The sequence below is a fragment of the Pseudorca crassidens genome, chromosome X, assembly GCF_039906515.1.
Source record: "Pseudorca crassidens isolate mPseCra1 chromosome X, mPseCra1.hap1, whole genome shotgun sequence".
In the NCBI taxonomy this organism is placed as follows: Eukaryota; Metazoa; Chordata; class Mammalia; order Artiodactyla; family Delphinidae; genus Pseudorca; species Pseudorca crassidens.
In genome coordinates, this window is record NC_090317.1 from 89,565,690 (window position 1) to 89,587,994 (window position 22,305).

Here is a 22,305-nt window from a genome sequence, read left to right on the forward strand (position 1 = left end):
AAAGTGCTTATATAAGGATGATCTTATTTAATCTCCAGAGCAACCCTTGGAGACAAGGTCTATTTTTATCATCTTCATTTTTCAAATAAGAAAACTAAGAGGCCCAAGAGAGGTTAAGTAGCTTGTCTGAAGGTAGCAGGTGAGAGATCCCAAGAAATCTGGCTCTAGAGACTGTGCTTTTACTCAGATTTCTGAACTTAGTCCTAGAGATGCAAAAGACCTGAGAGATCTCCCAATCCAACCCCCTTATGTTATCAGTGGGGGCAACTGAGAACCAACTAGGGAAAGGAACATTTTCCTGAACCATGGGCATATTTTAAGAAAATTCATTTAATGAATACTTATTGAGCACCTAATGCCAGGTCCTGTGCTGGGTGCTAAAGATACAGAGTTTCTAAAAAAAACAAAAATCCTTGCCCTAATGAAGCTGATATTGTAGGGGAGAGACAGTCTATAAACAAACTAGCAAAATAAATGTAGTATATTAGAAGTTGATAAATACTACATGAGAAATAAAACAAGGAAGAGGCAAAAGGAGTATAGGGGTGACTGAAAATTTAAACAGAGAAGTCAGGGAAGATCTCACTGAAAAAAGACATTATTTTAATTAAGACCTGAAGGAGGTTAGGGAGTGAATTATTTGCATATTTGGGAGAAGATTTTTCCAGGCAGAGCTTGCTTATGTCAAGGACCAGCAAGGAAGAAAGTGTGGCTGAAGCAGAGTGAGCATGAGGCAAAGTAGTGGGACCTAATATTATAGAGATGAAGAGGAGACAAATCATGCAGGGATTTGTAGGCCATTAAAAGACCTTTGACTGTTACTCTGAATGAGCTAATAAGTCATTGGAGGATTTGGCGTAGAGGAGTGATATGATCTGACTTGAGAATTGAAACTATCCCTCTGGCTGTTGTAAGGAAAATAGGGAGGTGAGTATGGAAGCTATAGTGAGTGAATGGTGGCTTAGAACAAAACGGTAGTGGTGAAAAGGATAAAAACGTGGCCAATTTTTGAGAAAATTTGAAGGTAGACCCAGTTGTAAGGAAGAGTAGTTGTGAAGTGTGAGAGAAAGAGAAAAGTCAAGAATGTCTGGTTCAGACTCCTCCATCACACTCCCTGTTGGGCCCAAGGATTTCTTTAGCCCAGCAACTGCCATTAATTTTCATCCTGTCTTCCTGTCTTAGTTTTGTTTTTTTTTAAAGCAATTTCTCATTCTAACTCCTCTTGCTATTTTAAGATGTTGGGAGTAGGAGTTTATTAATTAATTTATTTATTTTTGCTGTGTTGTGTCTTCGTTTCTGTGCGAGGGCTTTCTCTGGTTGTGGCAAGCGGGGGCCACTCTTCATCACGGTGCGTGGGCCTCTCACTATCGCGGCCTCTTTTGTTGCGGAGCACAGGCTCCAGACGCACAGGCTCAGTAGTTGTGGCTCACGGGCCTAGTTGCTCCGTGGCATGTGGGATTCTCCCAGACCAGGGCTCGAACCTGTGTCCCCTGCATTAGCAGGCAGATTCTCAACCACTGCGCCACCAGGGAAGCCCCCTGTCTTAGTTTTAATCCAACTCCTAGGATACTCTGGAGAGTCTACTGTCATCTTAGGGAATCATGGGAAAAAGACGAAGCCAGCAGAATTATTGAGCCACTGTAGTAAAGGTGAGGCAACTTGGTCTGAGGTGCCCTATTCTGATCTGAATTATCTGCCCCAGGACCACTGTGAGAAAAGAGAATATTCTGAAATTTGAGACCATTTGTGCTCATTTGCCTGCTGGATAAGGCAGTCATTATGGCCTGAACAGGAAATGGTGCAACTCCCCCAACCCCTCCTGCAGATGGTCAGCAGAGGCCTACTTGACAGCCTGCAGACAGAACCCCAGGGGGAAGAATCCACTCTACTCCAGTTAGAGGTCATCTTTAAGAAGTGCTTCAGATCCCATGGCAGACATTTAGAATCCAGAATGGGGTAAACTCTTTGGTTTTCTATTTTAGGTGACAGCTGTACGTTAAGATATTTGCAGACACATGAAAAGTAAAAGGTTTTGCTCCTCCTCTCCTCCCTGATTTTTGAGTCCTGACTACCAGGATTTATAGTTTCAAGATTCTTGAGAATAGCAGCTAATCCTAGTCATGCATGCACCTCTAACAACTGCATTTCCAGGAAGATATTTGTCAAATTAAGAGTTTCCTTAGCAGACCCCAAAAATAAAATGACACTTCATTAGAGAGGAAAGAGGGTGTACAAGGAAATAAAGGGAGATCAGAGTCCCACCAGGGTCCCTGGGCCATGCGTTTCCACAGTTATTCACTCCTATCTTCCAGAACTGGACTGGTGTAGATGAAAGGGATGGGGCAATGCAGACATCTCCAGAGTCTAGCAGTGACATATGGATCAATATCAATAAGAGAAGTTGAACTATAGCTTCCTTCCTTTCTAGCTGTCCTCAGCCCAGTGGTAATACCCCCAGAGGGATCACTACCCCTAGGAAGGGTGGGTACACATGTGGGGCAGTTTCCCTAGCCTAAGCCAGCCTTTGGTCATACTTGCCAACTGGAAGGCACCCCCAACCCAAGGCTGTAGGGTTTTCAGTAGTCTGAGCCACAAGCCACCAGGAGAAGAAAACGATTTTTTTTAAGTGAATGTTTTCACTAGAAATTCCACTTTGATGGGCCTTTGAGGACTCACTGACTAAAAAACTTTAAAATAATTATTTTGAAAGCTCTGCTGTGTACTGTACAAGTCCTAAAGTAATAGTCATAGCCTCTATTAATGGTGACCTACTCTGTGCTGGATACATTATAAACTTTTATTCATTTAATCTTCACGGAAACCTAACAGAATTAGCATTGACATACCCATTTGAAAGGTGAGGAAATGGAGGCCACCACTGACTTTGTCCTGTGTCACATAACTAATCAATGGCAGATTCAGCGTTTAAAGCTGGGTTGGCCATGCTTGTTCTACAATTGTTGCAAGTGTTTCTAGAATACAAGACCCTTTGATGTTGGCTCCCTCCTTACCTATCAAACTCTCCTATCTCATGGTTACCCCATGTGGGCCTCTATCAGCACACACCCTCATGAAAATATCCTGCACACTCCAGGAGGTAAATAGGGTATTAGTTAAGATGTAGGCTCTAGAACCAGACTGTCTGGATTCATAATGCCATTTCAGCCACTTTCCTGTGGTGTGGCCTCAGGTTCCTTATCTGTAAAATTGTAATAATAATAGTCTCTACTTCATTGGGTTGTTTTGAGGATTAAATGAGATAGTGCACGTAAAGCTCTTAGAATGGTGCTTGGCACAGAGTAAGAATTCTTTAAGTATTAAGTAGTATTATTGCTGGCTCTGGGCCTTTCCTATTTCTGTTACATTTTCTTTGAAGAGTTCCCAGGATCTTCTTTCCAGGTACTTCTTAACTAACCTTCAGCTCAAACCCCACATCCTCCAAGATTTCCCTGACCATCACAACTTTCCAGTACTTCATATCTGGACATATTACCCACTCTGTGTTCTCAGTCCCTAGGCTATGCTTTGAACCTAGAAGGTACTCAATAAGTCCTTATGGAGATGTATAAATGTGTGAATAAAGGAGTCATGTTGCTAGCTGTTTTTCTTTTGTGAAGACTCTTCCCAGCTGCCCTCCCCTCTCCTGCCCAATTAAGCAATGCAGGCATTCCTCTTCTTTTATAGTTTAGTTTAACAAGGCTTGGATTTCAGGGTAGGATATTTTTGCCCAGGCAACTTGCTCATTTCTTATTCTCTGCCTGGTCTCCAGGAGACAGATTAACCTAACTTGCTAACACTTTGCCTTCCTGACTGGGTGCCTTAGCTACATAGTGAGAAAAGTGTATCTTTCCTTCTTTTTTTTTCTTTTTTCTTTTACCAGTTTGAGGATTTGAGGGGATTATGGGGGATTCTGATTTGAGGTTTTGAAGCTTCTCTTCCTAGTCCAATTCATTCCACTCTGTACTTACTCTACCTGGGTGATCACATTCATTCACATAATTTTAATTACCACTTCTCTGTTAATGGCTCCCACGCAGTGTTGTGCTGGTAAATATTTAACCACTGGTTTTCTGAGGGAAAAAAAGAACTTCTTGATTTGTAGTATTTGCTAATTTCCCTTGTGTAAATACTTCCACCATGGTGGATTTCAAGTTACCAACAGAACACAGAGATGGGAAGAGATACAAGATAACATACTATCATATAACATTTCTACCATACAAATCCAAAACTGTGGGCTTCCCTGGTGGCGCAGTGGTTGAGAGTCCGCCTGCCGATGCAGGGGACACGGGTTTGTGCCCCGATCCGGGAAGATCCCACATGCCGCGGAGCGGCTGGGCCCGTGAGCCATGGCCGCTGAGCCTGTGCGTCCGGAGCCTGTGCTCCGCAATGGGAGAGGCCACAGCGGTGAGAGGCCCGCGTACTGCAAAAAAAATAAAAATAAAAATAAAAAAATGTAAATAACCTCAAGAGCATAGAAAATAATAAAATAAATAGGAAGTGGTGAGTTTTGAGTATTTACCTTTGTTTTTAATAAATTTATTTAATTATAAGTTTATATAATTTAATTTTAAATAACTGTTATGTTTGACAACCAGCTCATTAAATCCCTGAAAATTTAGCAGTTTCTCATGAGCCATTACAAGTTGGCTCCAGCCCACGACTGCTCCCATGTGACTGTCTCCCAAACATATGTCTGCAGCCCAGATTGCTCTCCTCAATTCCAGACCTATGTACACAATCCACAATTCAACTCTACTTGGATGTTCAACAGACACCTCTAACACATTTCAACAATTACATTCTCAATAAATTCCCACTGTCCGAAGTCTACCTTACACTTTGTCTTCCCTGTCTCAGAAAATAGCACCACTAGTCACCAGTCACCCAAGCCAGAAACCTGGGAATCATCTTTGGCTTCTTTTTCTAAGCTACTCAATATCCCTGAGCCTTTTCAATCCTAACTTATTAGCCCCTCTCCCCCTGCTATTGCCTTAGTTTAGGCTTCTTCATCTCATGCCTAGAACATGACAGCAATCTCCTAACTGGTCTCCCTGAATTTCCACCCTTTCTCCCTACTAATCTATCCTACACTAAATGACTAGAAGGAAATTCAAACCTCACCATGTCATTATCAAGCTTAAAACTCCTCAGTGAAGATTGACTTCCAGACCACTCCCCAGTGAAACTGGTGAAAAGTATTTTAAAAACAATAATTTAAATCTCTGGAAATGGTCCTAAGGGCAAACAGCAAATGAAGAAACATCTATTCAAGAAAAGCTGCAAAAATTCAGTAAAAAAGGTGAGAATCTGTGGTATTTGCACCAAGATCACACCCTCCATCCCCCTCCCAGCACAGCAAAGTGAGTAACTGCACTCTAGACTTCTGCAGCTGATAACACAAGGTTCCCTCTACCCCATCTCCCAATCAGAGGGCTTTCTTCCCACGAGAAGCAAGACTTCAGCGTTTCTCATCCTGCCCTCAGGTACCTGTTGCTAAGGATAAATCCTGGGTGACTGTGGTCAAAAAGTGGTGTCTCACTTTTTCCACCCAGCCCCCACTCGGGCATGGAGACTCTGCCTTGAGGAGACATGCTGAGAATACTGCGGCCTTCATCATCCTTTCCCTGCCTCATTAAGTGGTAATTACATGGCAGGAGAGGAAAGCTGAGAGGACTTCAGGTTACTAACTGCCCCCATCCACCAAGAGATCAGCTCCTGGAGTGGGAGTGTTACTCAGAGAGAAGCTTGCCATTTCCTCACTAGCTCCAGAGCATTGGCTCAGGGATTTTGCCTGGGGGGTGGGGGGAAGAAGCAAACCATAAAAAAGATAGATCCTGATCTCTTACCAAAGGAAATGATTCTGTTTGCAACAGAGCTTGAAGATGTACAAGGCTAAGGAAACTCTCAAGAGCAGTGGAGGTTGCAGTGAAAAGCAATTGGGAGGACTGGGAGGAGGTTCAAGGATTTTAATAAAGATACAGTCTAGGCTGTGGGCAGGCTAGTTTGCAGGACAGAACTGGGGGATAAGACAGCTGTGAGGAGCCCTCTTAGGGTCAGAACAAATATCAAACACTGAACTCAGAAACTATTGCTTCTGAGAAAATGGAAATCCTGGAGTTTAAAAATATAATAATTGGACTTCCTGCTTCTGGTTCCTCCTAAGGAGCTGGGAAGTTGCCACTCAATCCTAAAACAAGTAAGAAGCTGAACAGACCAAAACATCAACAAATCTTCTTGGATCCATAAAAGAAATGAAGACACAAGGCAAACTTTTGCTGCCAACGTTAGAGAGACAGGCAAATAAAGGCTCTCACAGATTACTGCAGCAGAGACTCACCTGCAGAAAGCACCAGGGAACCAGTGCCCGCCTAGGAAGTTCTGAACTGTAATTGACGAATTGCTGGAGTCTGAGTGCAGAAAACTCTGAAAGTTAAAAACTCCATGGGGACCCAGTTGTGGTAGGGTCCCACAGTATTGTGGGATTTACCTCCAGGATCTCAACCAGTTTCCATATTATCAGAGAAAATCCCCTCAGGCTTCTAGCAGAGGGAAGGGAAAAACAACCATTCTGAAATACACCAGAGAACTGTTCTTAACAAGAACTGTTCTTAACAAGAACTGTTCTTAACTGTTCTTAACTGTTCTGCCCTCAGCAGAACCTAATTAACCAGAGCCTAACCTGCAGGAGTATTATCAGAACTTCTCAGGGGAAGAGAAATATCCAAATCTAGCTGTTGCTAGCCATCCTCTCCCACCTAAGGAGGGAGAAAAAGACTGAGAAACAGTCGTGAAGTTCAAAGTCCAGAGGTATAGGCACATTAAAAGACTGGGACCTAATCATAGAACTATAGAATGCTTCCCCTCCCCACCCCACTTCACCACCACATTACTAAAGGCCTATTTGCAACATTTTTTTTTTTGAGGTACGCGGGCCTCTCACTGTTGTGGCCTCTCCCGCTGTGGAGCACAGGCTCCCGACGCACAGGCCCAGCGGCCATGGCTCACGGGCCCGGCTGCTCTGCAGCATGTGGGATCTTCCCAGACTGGGGCACGAACCCGTGTCCCCTGCATCGGCAGGCAGACTCTCAACCACAGCACCACCAGGGAAGCCCTTTGCAACATTTTTTAACCTGGTATATCAGGTCCAGCTATCAAGAAAAAATTACAAGGCAAGTCAAAAATTAAAAACACAGTATGAAGAGACAGAGTAAGCAATAGAACCAGACATGGCAAGGATGTTGGAATTACCAGACAGGGAATTTAAAACAACTGTAATTAATATGCTAAGGGCTTTAATGGATGAAGTAGACAACATGCAAAAATACATGGACAATGTAAACAGAGGGATGGGAATCCTAGAAAGAATCAAAAAGAAATTCTAGATATAAGAAAACTCTAGATATAAGGGGAAAAAAACCTCTAGATATAAGAAAAGAAAAATTCCTTTGATGGGCCCCTTAGTAGACTGGATATGGCCAAAGAGAGGATCTCTGTGCTAGAGGATATACCAATAGAATCCTCAAAAACCTAAGAGAAAACAAATACTGAAAGAAAACAGAACAGATATCCAAGGACTATAGAATAACTTTTGAATTGGAATATCAGAAGGAGAAGAAAGACAAAAAGGAACAAAAGAAATATTTGAAACAATGATGACTGAGAATTTCCCCAGATTAATGTCAGACACCAAACCATAGATGCAGGAAGCTCAAAGAACACTGAGCAAGTTAAATGTCCAAAAAGCTATACCTAGGCATATCATTTTCAAGTTCCAGAAAGTAAACCATAAAGAAAAATCCTAAAAGAAGTCAAAGGGGAAAAAACACCTTACCTATAGAGGAACAAAGATAAGAATTACATCCAATTTCTCTTCAGAACCATGCAAGTGAGATGAGAGTGGCGTGAAATATTTAGTGTTGAGAAAAAATAACTACCAACCTAGAATTCTGTACCCAGCAAAATTATTCTTCAAAAGTGAAGGAGAAATAAAGACTTTCTCAGACAAAAAACAATTGAGGAAATTTGTTACTAGTAGATCTACCTTGAAAGAAATGTTAAGAGAAGTTCTGTGGAGAGAAGGTAAATAATATAGGTCTAAATCTTGGATCTACATAAAGAAAGAAAAAGCATCAAAGAAGGAATAAATAAAGCTAAAATTAAAAGTTTTATTTTTCTTAATTGATCCAACAGGTAACAGCTTATTCAAAATAAAAAATAGATACAATGTATCAATTATGTATGCTAATGTATATATCTTATATATATATGCTTATGTATGCTTATATGTAAAATGAATAACAAGAATGATATAAGAGACAGGAAGAAGGATTATTTTGTTATTATAAGATACAAATGTTATTTGAAAATAGACTTAGATTAGTTATAAATGTATATTGCAAACTCTAGGGCAACCACTAAAAAAGTATAACTGATATGCTAAGAAAGCATAAAATGCTCAACTAAAACAACAAAAGGCAGAAAAAGAGTGGAAGACAAGAATAGGAAAAAAGAACAAAGGCAACAGATCAATAATAGTAATTAATATAGTACATAGTAATACCATATCAATAATCACTTTTATCTTTTAATTGAATATTGTTGATGTACAATATTATATTAGCTTCTGGTGTAGTACATAATGATTGACATTTGCATACATTATGAAATGTGAAATGACAATCATTATGGAATGATCACGACTATAAGTCTGGTAACAATCTGTCCCTATACAAAGTTATTACAATATTAATGACAATACATTTTATGCTGTATATTACATCCCCATAACACATTATATAATTGGAGGTTTGTATTTCCCCTACACATATTTTGCCAACCTCCACAAGCCCCTTCACTATGGCAACAACCTGTTTGTTCTCTGTATCTATGACTCTGTTTCTGTTTTGTTGTTTGTTCATTTGTTTTGCTTTTTAGATTCCACATATTAGTGAGATCTTGTGGTATTTGTCTTTCTCCCTCTGACTTATTTCACTTAGTATAATACCCTCTAGGACCATCCATGTTGTCACAAATGGCAAGATTTCATTTCTTATGACTGAGTAATATTCAGTTATAATATATAACATCTTCTTTGTCCATTCATATATTGATGGACACGTATTGCTTCCATATCCTGACTATTGTAAATAATACTGAAAAGAACATTGAAGAGCATATAACTTTAGGAATCATTGTTTTTGTTTTCTTTGGGTAAATACCCAGAAATGGAATTGCTACATCATATGGTAATTCTATTTTTAACTTCTTGAGGAAACTCCATACTATTTTCCATAGTGGCTGCACCAATTTACAATCCTGACAGTGCATGAGGGCTCCCTTTTCTCCACATCCTAGCAAAACCTTGTATTTGTTGTCTTTTTGATGATAGCAATTCTGACAGATAGATGTGAGGTGGTATCTCATTGTCATTTTAATTTGCATTTCCCTGATGATTAGTAATGTTGAGTATTTTTCATGTGTCTCTTGGTCATCTGTATGCCTTCTTTGGAATAATGTCTATTCAGGTCCTCTACCCATTTTTTACTAGGTTTTTTATGTTGAGTTGTGTAAATTTTTTTTTATATATTGGATAATAACCCCTTATAAAATATACATTTTGCAAATATCTTCTCCCATTCAGTAGGCTGCATTTTCATCTTGTTGATAGTTTTCTTCACTGTGCAAAAGTTTTTTAGTTTTATTAGGTCCCATTTGTTTATTTTTGCTTTTGTTTCCCTTGTCTGAGGTGACATAGTCAAAAAAATATTGCTAAGATGGATGCCAAAGAGCATACAGCCTATGTTTCCTTTTAGGAGTTTTATGGTTTCAGGTTTTATATTTAAGTCTTTAATCCAGTTTGAGTTTATTTTTGTGTATGGTGTTAGAAAACAGTTTGATTCTTTTACATGTAGCTGTCTGGTTTTCCCAACACCATTTATTGATGAGTCTGTCCTGCCTAATTTGTCATAGATTAATTGACCATAGATGTATGGGTTTATTTTTGGGCTCCCTATTCTGTTCCATTGATCTATGTGTCTGTTTTTGTGCCAATACCATCCGGTTTTGATTACTGTGGCTTCATAGTATAGTTTGAAATCAGGGCGTGTGATACCTTCAGGTTTGTTCTTCTTTCTCAAGATTATGTTTTGGTTATTGAGGGTCCTTCATGTTTCTATACAAATTTTATGATGACTTGTTCTAGTTCTGTGAAAAATGTCTTTGGTATTTTGATAGAGATTACATTAAATCTATAGATTGCTTTGGGTAGTATGGTCATTTTAACAATATTAATTCTTTCAATCCACGAGCGTGTATCTATCTATTTGTTTGTGTGATCTTCATTTCTTTCATGTGTCTTATTGGTTTCCAAGTACAAGTCCTCTTTGCATAGATTTATTCCTAGGTATTAATATTTTATTTTTTTGATGTGATCATAAATGGGATTGTTTTCTTAATTTCTCTTTCCGATAATTTATTGTTAGCCTAGAGAAACACAACAGATTTCTGTATACTAAATTGTATCCTACAATATTACTGAATTCATTTATTAGTTCTAACAGTGTTTTGGTGGCATCTTTAGGATTATCTATATATAGTATCATGTCATCTGTAAACAGTGATAATTTTACTTCTTCCATTAATATTTGGATTTCTTTTATTTCTTTTTCCTGTCCAATTGCTGTCGATAGGACTTCAAATACTATGTTGAGAAAAAGTGACTAGAGTGGGCAACCTTCTCTTGCTCCTGATCCTAGAGGAAATGCTGTCAGCTTTTCACCATTGAGTATGATGTTGGCTGTGAGCTTGTCATATGTGGCTTTAATTATGTTGAGGGATGTTCCCTCTATAATCACTTTGTTGATAGTTATTATCATAAATGGATGTTGAATTTTGTCAAAAGTTCATCTATTGAGATGACTATACAATTTTTCTTCTATTGTAAATGTTGTGTATCACATTGATTGATTTGCAAATATTGAACCATCCTTGCATCATTGGAATAAATCCCACTTGATCATGGTGTATTATCCTTTTAAAGTACTGTTGAATTTGGACTGCTAATATTTTGTTGAGGATTTTTACGTCTATATTAATCAGTGATACTGGCCTGTAATTTTATATTTTTGTGGTGTCTTTGTCTGGTTTTGGTATCAGGGTGACATTGGCCTTGTAGAATGAGTTCAGAAGTGTTCCTTCCTATTCAGTTTTTTGGAATAATTTCAGAAGGATTTGTGTTAACTCTTCTTTAAATGTTTGGTAGAATTCAAACATGAAGTTTACTGGGAATATTTTTTAAAAATTTTTTAAAAATTAAAAATTTAAAAAAATTTTTTAAAATTTTTTTAAAATTACAGATTCAATTTCATTACTGGTAATTGTTGATATTTTCTATTTCTTCAGTCTTGGGAGATTGTACATTTCTAAGAATTGTTCCATTTCTTCTAGGTTGCCCATTTTTATTGGCATATAATTGTTCTTAGGAATCTCTTATGATCCTTTGTAGTTCTGTGATGTTGGTTGTAACTTCTCTCTCCTTTCTGATTTTATTTATATGGGTCTTCTGTCTTTTTTCTTGATGAGTCTGGCTAAAGGTTTATCAATTTTGTCTATCTTTTCAGAGAACCAGATTTTAGTTTCATTGATCTTTTCTATGTCTTTTAGTCTCTATTTCATTTATTTCTGCTCTGATATTTATTATTTATTTTCCTTCTACTAAGTTTCCTTCTACTAGGTCTTGTTTGTTGTTCTTTTTCTAGTTCCTTTAGGTGTAAGGTTAGATTGTTTATTTGAGATTTCTCTTATTTCTTGAGGTAGGCTTGTGTCACGGTAACTTCCCTCTTAAAGCTGCTTTTGTTGCATTCCATAGGTTTTTGGATTATTGTGTTTCCCTTTTTTTTTTTTTTTTTTTTTTGGTACCTGGGCCTCTCACTGTTGTGGCCTGTCCCGTTGTGGAGCACAGGCTCTGGACGTGCAGGCTCAGCGGCCATGCCTCACGGCCCCAGCCGCTCCGCGGCATGTGGGATCTTCCCAGACCGGGGCACGAACCCACGTCCCCTGCAACGGCAGGCGGACTCTCAACAACTGTGCCACCAGGGAAGCCCTGTGTTTCTCTTTTTAATTGTCACCAGATATTTTTTGAGTTTCTCTTTGATTTCTTCAGTGGTGCATTGGTTGTTTAGTAGTATATTGTTTAGTCTTCGCATGTTTGGATTATTTGCAGTTTTTTTCTTTTAGTTGCTTTCTAGTCTCATTCTGTTGTGGTTGAAAAAATGCTTGAATGATTTCAATTTTATTAGCTTTATTGAGACTTGTTTTGAGCCTAGCATGTTATCTATCCTAGAGAATGTTCCATGTGCACTAGAAAAGAATGTATATTCTGCTGCTTGGGGATGGAATGTTCTATATATATGTATTAAGTGCATCTGGTCTAACATGTCATTTAAGACCAGTGTTTCCTTATTGATTTTCTCTCTGGATGATCTGTCCATGATATAAGTGAAATGTTAATTTCCCCTACTATTATTGTGTTACTGTCAATTTCCCCCTTTATATCTGTTAATATTTGGTATATGTATTTAGGTGTTCCTATTTTGGTTGTATATATATTTACAAATGTTATATCTTCTTGTTGGATTGATCTATTTATCATTATGTAATGTCCGTATTTGTCTCTTGTTACAGTCTTTGTCATAAAGTCCATTTTATCTGATATAAGTATTGCTACCTCAGCTTTCTTTTTGTTTCCATTTGCATGAAATACCTTTTTCCATCCCCTCACTTTCAGCATGTGTGTGTCCTTAGATCTGAAGTGAGTCTCTTTGTAGGCAGCATATATATGGGTCTTGCTTTTTTATCCATTCAGCCATTCTGTGTCTTTTTTTTTTTTTTTTTGCAGTACACGGGCCTCTCACTGTTGTGGCCTCCCCATTGCAGAGCACAGTCTCCAGATGCACAGGCTCAGTGGCCATGGCTCACAGGCCTAGCCACTCCGCGGCCTGTGGGATCTTCCCGGACTGGGGCACGAAGCCGTGTCCCCTGCATTGGCAGGTGGACTCTCAACCACTGCGCCACCAAGGAAGCCCCATTCTATGTCTTTTGATTGAAGAATTTTGTCCATTTATATGTAAAGTAATTCTTGGTAGGTATGTTCTTATTGTCATTTTTTAAACTGTTTTCTGTTGGTTTTGTAGTTCTTTTTTGTTACTCTCTTCCCTTATGACTTGATAACTACCTTTAGTATATGTTCAGATTCCTTTCTCCTTTGTGTATGTATCTACTGTAGGTTTCTGGTTTGTGGGTACCATGAGGTTCATACATAACAACCTATATTTATATATACATGATTATTTTAAGTTGATGGCCTCTTATGTTTGAACACATTCTAGCAACCCTGCAGTTTTACTCCCCCATCCATGTTTAATGTATTTAATATCATACTTTACATCTTTTTGCATGTGTGTATCCTGTAACTACTTATTATAGACATAGATGATTTTACTACTTTTGTCTTTAACCTTCCTACTAGCTTTATGAGTGGTTGATTTACTATCTTTGCTGTATGTTTGCCTTTACCAATGTGATTTTTTTCCTTTCATAATTTCCATATTTCTAGTTGTGTTCTTTTCTTTTTCTGCTTAGAGGAGTGGTTTTAACATTTATAGTAAAGCTGGTTTTGTTGTGATGAACACTTTTAGCTTTTGCTTGTCTGTAAAACTCTTGATTTTTCCTTCAGATCTGAATGATAGCCTTGCCAGGTAGAGTATTCTTGGTTGTAGGTTTTTCCCTTTCATCACTTTAAATATATCATGCCACTCCCTCCTGGCCTACAAAATTTCCACTGAAAAGTCAGCTGTTGTCTAATAGGAGTTCCCGTCTACATAACTAGTTGCTTTTCTCTTACTACTTTTAAGGTTCTCTCTTTATCTTTAATTTTTGCCATTTTAGTTATGTGTCTTGGTGTGGACCTTTTTGGGTTCATCCTGTTTGGGACTGTTTGTGCTTCCTCAACCTGGATGTCTGTTTCCTTCCACAGGTTAGGGAAATTTTCATCTATTATTTCTTTAAGTAAGTTATCTGCCCCTTTCTCTGTCTCTTTTCCTTCTGCTATGCCTATAATGCAAATGTTAGTAAGCTTCATGTTGTCCCAGAAGTCTCTTAAACTATCTTCATTTTTTTCAATTCTTTTTGTTTTTTTCTGTTCAGCTGGGTGTTTCCACTGTTCTGTCTTCCAGTTCGCTGATCTGTTCCTCTATGTGTGTCATCTAATCTACTTTTGATTCCTTCTAGAGTATTTTTAATTTCAGTTATTGTAGTCTTCAGCTGTTTGGTTCTTCTTTATATTTTTAACTCTGTGTTAAATTTCTCACTGTGTTCATCCATTCTTCTCCTGAATTCATTAATCATCTTTATGAACATTACTTTGAACTCTTTATTGAGTTGATTGCTTATCCCCACTTTGCTTAGTTCTTCTGAGATTTTGTCTTATTCCTTTGTTTTGAACCTATTTTTCTGTTATCTCAGTTTACCTAAGTTCCTGTGTTTATTTCTATGTGTTACATAGGTTGGTTACATTTGCTGATCTTAGACAAGTGGACTTATGTAGGCTATGTTCTACTGCACTCAGCAGCACACTCCCCTCTGGTCACCAGAGCTGTATGCTCTAAGGGTGCTCCCTATGTGGGCTATGTGGGCCCTTATGTTTTAGTGGGGCCATCTACTGTGGGTGCACAGATGGGTGTGGCTGGCCCCTGGCCCAGTTGGCTTTCAGGCCCTGCCTCATGCTGGTCTGCCTGCCCATTGGTGGGCAGGGTCAGGTACTGGTGCATCTGGTTGTGCAGCCAAGTAGATCTGGAAGTAGGTGGCTACAGGTCCAAGGGGGCCCAGGACTGGTGCCAGTTTGCTAGTGACAGGTAAGCCCCCAGCATTAACAGGCTAGAGGACAGACTCCAAGACTATGTTTGTCAGCACCAGTGTCCTTGTGGTAGTATAAGCTCCCCAAAATGGCTTCCACAATGTCTGTGTCCCCAGGGTGAGTCCCATTTGCCTCCAGCCCTTCAGGAGGTGCACCAAAATCAGCAAGTGGGTGTAACTCAGATTCCTTTCAAATTACTGCTGCTGCACTGGGACTTGGAATGTGTGAGAGTTTACATGTGCCCTTTAAGAACAGAGTCTCTGTTTCCTACAGCCTTCCAGCTCTCCTGTACACAAACACTGCCAGCCTTCAAAGCCAGACATTCTGGGGGCTTGTCTTCCTGGTGCACTACCCCCAGGCTGGGGATCCCGATGTGGGGCTTGAACCCCCTTGCTCCTTGGGTAGAATTTCTGCAGTTGTGATTATCCTCCCTTTTTGTGGGACACCTACCCAGGGGTGTGGGTCTTGACTATAGTGCATCTCTACCCCTTCCTCCCATCTTGTTGTGGTTCCTTCTTTATATCTTTAAGTGTGGAAGATCTTTCCAACCAGTCTTCAGTTTGTTCTCATAGATAGTTGCTCTGTAAATAGTTATAGTATGCCCGTTGTAAGGAGGTAAGCTCAGTATCTTCCTACTCCAAAAGTTTGGCCACACCTCTCAATAATCACTTTGAATATCAATGATCTAAATTCACCAGTTAAAAGACAGATTATCAGAGTAGATTAAAGAACACAACTCAGCTATATGTTGCCTACAAGAGATCCACTTTAAACATAAAGATACATGAAGATTAAAAATAAATGGATGGAGAAAAATATACCATGCTGACACTTACTAACTAACTAGCACTTATGCACAGCAAAAGAAATGATAAACGAAATGAAAAGACAACCTACAGAATGGGAAAAGCTTATTTGTAGACCATATATTTGATAAGGGGTTAATATCCAAAATATATAAAGAACTCATACAACTCAACAGCAAAAAAAAAAACACTAATAATCCAATTAAAAATGGGCAAAGGACCTGAATACACATTTTCCTAAAGACATACAAATGGCCAACAAGTACATGTAAAGATGCTCAACATCACTAATCATTGGGAAGTGCTAATCAAAACTACAGTGAGATATCACTACATGCCTGTTAGAATGGCTAGCATCAAAAAAGAAATAGAGTTATCAAATCTGGTGAGGATGTGGAGAAAAGGAAACCCTAGTACACTGTTGATGGGATTGTAAAGTGTTACAGCCACTTTGGGAAACAATATAGAGGTTTCTCAAAAAATTAGAAATAGAACACCACATGGTCCAGTAATTCCACTTCTGGATGTATATCTAAAGAAAATGAAAACACTGTATCCAAATATACACACTCTTGTGTTTATAGCAGCATTATTTACAATAGCCAAGACATGGAAACATCCTAAGTGTCCATCGACAGATGAATGGATAAAGAAGTTGTTATGTGCACACACACACACACACACGCACACACAATGGATTATTCATCCACAGAAAGGAGGAAATCCTGCCATTTGTGACAACGTGGATGGACTTTGAGAGATTATGCTAAGTCAGACTGAGAAGGACAAATACTGTATGATCTTACTTATATGCAGAACCAAAAGAAAAAGAAAACCTCATAGAAAAAGAGATCAGATTTGTAGTTACCATAGGCAGGTGACAGGGATGTCAAATTGGAGGAAGATGGTCAAAAGGTACAAACTTCAAGTTATAAGTGAAATAAGTACTTGGATGTAATGTACAACATTTTGTACAATGTATAACACTGCTGTATGGTATATATGAAAGTTATTTAGAGTGTAAATTCTGAAAGTTCTCATCACAGGGAAAAAATTTTTTTTGTTTTGTTTCATTGTTATTTTTTTTAAATCTATATGTGATGATGGATGTTAACTAAACTTATTGTGACAGTTATTTCACAATACAGTAGTCCCTCCTTATCTGTGGGAGATACTGTTCCAAGATCCCCAGTTGATGCCTAAAACCGTGGCTCGTACTGAAACCTATATATGCTGTGTTTTTTGCTATACATACATATGATAAAGCTTAATTTACAAATTAGGCCCAGTAAGAGATTAGCAAAAATAACTAATTATAAAATAGAACAATTATAACAGCATAATGTAATAAAAGTTATGTGACTTGTCTCACTCTTTTTCTCTCTGAAAACATCTTGTTGTATAAATGTAATGTCTTTTCCATCTTAACTATGCACTTATCATGCACTATCACCATACATTTTGCAGTTTGATGTGCAAAAGCAAAACTTGCATGAATTTCTTTTTTCTTCTTCACAATTTCATGGATAAAAGATTTGTTCTTACAGTAGATCTTAGCAACCTCAACATATGATTCTTTTTTCCTTATTAAGTCAAGAACTTTCACCTTTTCACTTAAAGGAAGCACTTTATGGCTTCTCTTTGGCATATCCAAATTGCTAGCATCACTGTTCTTGTCCTTTGAGGCCATTACTAAATAAAATAAAGGTTACTTGAATGCAAGCACTGTGATTACCTCAACAGTTGATCTGATAACTGAGATGGCTATTAACTGACCAACAGACAGAACACACTGGACAAAGGGATGATGAGTCACATCCCAGGCAGAAGGAAGCTGGATGGTGCATCAGACAAATGGATAAAGAAGATATGGTATATAACGAATGTTACTCAGCCATAAAAAATGAAATTCTGCCATTTGCAACAATGAGGATGGACCTAGAGTATATTATGCTTAGTGAAATAAGTCAGACAGAGAAAGACAAATACTATATGTTATCACCTATTGTGGAATCTAAAAAATAAAACAAACAAATGTATATAGCAAAACAGAAACAGACTCAGAGATATAGCAGACAAGCTAGTGGTTACCACTGGGGAGAAGGAAGGGTGGAGGGACAAGACAGGGGTATGGGATTAAGAGATACAAACTACTATGTATAAAATAGATAAGCAACTATATATAGTATATTGTATAACACAGGGAATTGTAGCCATTATTTTATAATAACTTTTAATGGAGTATAATATGTAAAAATACTGAATCACTGCTGTACACCTGAAACTAATATAATATTGTAAATCAGCTATACTTGAATTTAAAAAATTTCGTCACACTACTCAGAATGGCATGCAATTTAAAATGTGTGAGTTATTTATTTCTGGAATTTTCTATTTAATATTTTCTGACCACAGTTGACCACAGGTAACTGAAACCATGGAAAGCAAATCTGCAGATAAGGGGGACTACTATATATGTAAATCAAATTATTCTGCTATACACCTTAAACTTATACAGTGCTATATGCTAATTATATCTCAGTAATGCTGAAACAAATGTAAACTCCCTGTGCCGATAAATATTCCCACCCAACTTTCTTTCCTCTTTAAATGGATTAAAACTTTTCTGTCACTTTTATTCCCTAGCACCAATTCATATTTATATCTAAGTATTTTTATCTCTTTCTGTTCCACTTCTTTCTCTCCAGTCCCACCATTATCATATTTTTCTTTAGCTTGAATAGCTTATGCTTGATCTTTTGCAACAGTTCTCTCTACCTCCATCCCTCTCTGTCCTGTCACCAGTTCCAACTACCCAATGAAGATTACTCAAACAAAAATGTAATCACATTTCCATATGACATGCACAAGAATGTTTATAGCAGTGCATTTGTAATAGCTCCAAACTCCGTATATCAATAGGAGAATCGACACATATATTGTTCTATAGCCATACAATGTAATAATACACTGCTTATGAAAATGAATGACCTATACCTGCAAGCAATAAATGGATGGACCACAAAAAATGTTGATCAAAAGCTACAATACATAGAATAATATGTTATATATTGATAATTCCACTTCTATAAATTTCAGTAATGGGCAAAATTAATATATGGTGATCAAAATAGGATAGTGGTTTTTGTTGGTCAGTAACAGTGGCTGGAAAGAGCACAGGAGGCCTTTTGGGGCTGGGGAATAGGGGGAAGATAAAGTTCTGCTTCTTGATGTGTTTTGGTTACATGGGTAGGTTCAGTATGTGATTATTTATTACCTTATTACCCATGTGCTTTTCTGTATATACATTATAATTTAATTAAAAAGTTTAGAAAATTATAAAATTCTGGAGTCAATAAATCTTTACACGAATCTGATTGTACCACTCCTTTTCTGAGCTAGGTACAATAGAATGAGCACAGGCTTTTGGCATCTGACAGACCTGAGTTAGAATACCAACTCTTCCAGATAATTGTGTAACCTTGGACATGTCATTTCATCAATCCTCAGTTTTCTCATCTGTAAATTGGGAATAATAATATATACCTTGATTATATTCCATTGTCTTGATGCACTACAGTTTATTTATTCATTCACTTACTGAAAGACATCTTGGCTGTTTCCAAGTTTTGGAAGTTATGAATAAAGCTGCTATAAACATCCAGATGCGGGTTTTGGTGGGGACATAAATTTTCAACTCCTTTGAATAAATACCAAGGGGGAAGATTGATGGAGCATATGTTAAGAGTATATTTAGTTTTGTGAGAACCACCAAGCTATCTTCCAAACTGGCTGTACTATTCTGCATTTCCATCAGCAATGAATGAGAATTCCTGATGCTACACATTTTCTCCAGCATTTGGTGTTGTCAGTGTTCTGGATTTTGGCCATTATAATACGTGTATAGTGGTTTCTAGTTGCTTTAATATGTATTTTTCTGGGGGTATATTTTTATATGCTTACTTGACATATGTTTTTATTCTTTGGAGAGGTGTCTGTTAAGGTCTTAACCCCATATTTTAGTCCAGTTGTTTATTTTCTTATTGGTGAGTTTTAAGAGTTCTTTGTATGTTTTGGGTATCTCTCAGGATTTTTTAACTCTCAGGATAGTCCACACTGAACCTCTAGCAATTCATTGAAATTACCATTTAAGTGTTCCTCCCATTTCCTTGCTCAAGCAGTTTCTGCTCCTGGTAAGCTGTGATCTGCTCCTGGTAAGCTGTGATAGGTCCCTATCTCTACAGATTTGGGGATAGCAATTTGTCCTGTCACCTCAACTCTCTGATAGATCTAAGAAAAGTCATTGATTTTCAGTTTGTTCAACTCTTATTGTGAGGGTGGGAGTGACCATTTCTAAGCTCTTTACATGTTGGAACTGAAACCAGAAGTCCTCTGTTCAAGCATTTTTATAATATATGCTTTGTTACATAATCCAATGTCTGTGCCATCTTGTTTGCTTCTTTTCCCACATGAGTTGAGATTTTCATTGTTCTTTGTATATTAGTAATTTGGGATTACAATCTGGACATTTTAAATACTCGGTTGTGGGACTCTGGATCTTGTTTACATCCTATGGAAAAGATTGACATTTTATTTAAGCAGATACTTGACCTTGTTTAGTTCAAGCCACAATTTCCAACTCACTTTCTGTAGGCTGCGGTTGCAATGTCAGTTTAGTTTTCAAAGACTTTGCAGTGCTATTTGTATCTGTCCTATATGTGCACCACCCAGTGGTCAGTCTAGAACCTGGACTGTGGTCTGTTCATTATCTCAGTTCTCAAAATCTTTATTATGCTAATGGAAATAAAACACATGCATGGGCAAGTCAGGATTGAGCCCAGGAGTTCGAAAACCTTTTTATGGGATCATTTTCACATACTTCTTCTCTGCTATCTCCCTAGTGTTTCTGGTTCCCTGGGTCTCCCCTTTTCTGTCTCCCATCCTCAAACTGCCCAATTCTGTGATTGTGATGCACCTAGGTCCAACCAACAGGAGAATCGAGAGCATGTAGAATAATCAATGAAATTTGCCCTGGCTTTCTTGGCATCACAGCTCCACTGAACAAAGCACAGACTTTTGTTTTCTCATAGATTTGGATCCTACGGTTTCCTGTTGCCATTCGCATTCACTGCTACCTTCTCCGCCACCGAGGAGCCACTTGTGAGCTGGGGCATGATGAAATGGAGAAAAAGGAAAGAAAAAAAGAACCAGGGGATTTCTTCTTCTCTCTGAGTTCAAAAAGCTCCCATTTTCTTTCGTTGATCCAGGAGTAGAGTGTTTTTTCCTATGTCTCTCTCTGTACTACAGTGCTCACTTTTAGGTTTTAAGTTGCATTGACTTAAGGCCAGAGGATTCCAGAGGAGGAAAAATGGTAAATTTGCAACTAGTTCAATGTTACTTTGATTTCTGGCAGTTTTCCTCTGCTGATATTTACTTTTCATAGTTCTCAAATAACTGCATATGAATTCTTTCCAGGTTTTATAGTTATATTCAATTGGAGAGAAAGGCTGGCATATATTTACTCAATCCTACCTGGAATCAGAATTCCTTGAGGAAAAATTTTGAAGCATGAATCAGATTATGTCATTCCCCTACTCTCAATCCATCACACTTACAATAAATTTGAAACATACTTCTAAAATGTAGTGACAATATATCCAGCTGGTTTCCCAAGATGCAATGTAGAAACAAACAGAAATTTCATTTTATGTATATCAATATCAACCCCAATCAACAAAAAGACGAATTCTTGCTGTTCATATGATACACCATCTGATTTCAAGTAGAAGGAGGAAGAGAGAAACAAATATAGTAAAACTGAAGTCACAGAAATGAGATAAGAGCTTTCCAAGGAGAAATAGCTAGCTATCTGCTGAACAAGTGAGTTCAGAAATAATTCTATGAAAAGTTTCACAAGATATAGAGCCCTGTGACCTGGAGTGGTCTTAGAAAGCCTCATGGAGGAGATAACACTTGCGAGAACCTCATTCATTCAACAAACATTTATTGCTAATTTTTTATCTGCTAGCACTCACCCTGACATTTCTTTTTTCTGTCGTTCCCACTTCGACTTGTGGATGCCTTGACTTATTTAACCATAACATTTTAAGCACTCAGAGACTATTTATGAAATGCAGCATTAGAATTAGTGTTTAAGAGCACAGGCTAAATATTATATAATGCTTGCAAAGTATTAAGCATAGAGTCTGGCATGTAATAAACTCTTAATACATGATAGCTGCTATTATTGAGATCCAGTATAAATAAATATACATTAGGTATACGCTGGGCAATGCCTTCAAGGTTAGTTATTATTTAAATAAATGGAAAAATAAGGCATGGTATATTGTGTATGTTGCAGTGAAAGGGGGCTATAGAGGGAGCATGAAAGATGGTATGAGGGCAGAAAAATTGAGTTCATAATAAGAGGCTGGTGAAATATGCCACTTTGTTTTAAATGAAAACTTTGCAGAAGTTAGTAATGAGGTCAGAAGATCAAGAGCCTTGGGCATTGGGTCAGGGATTCTCTTTTTATGGCAGGTTCTTGTTAGTTATGTATTTTATACAAATTAGTGTATATATGTC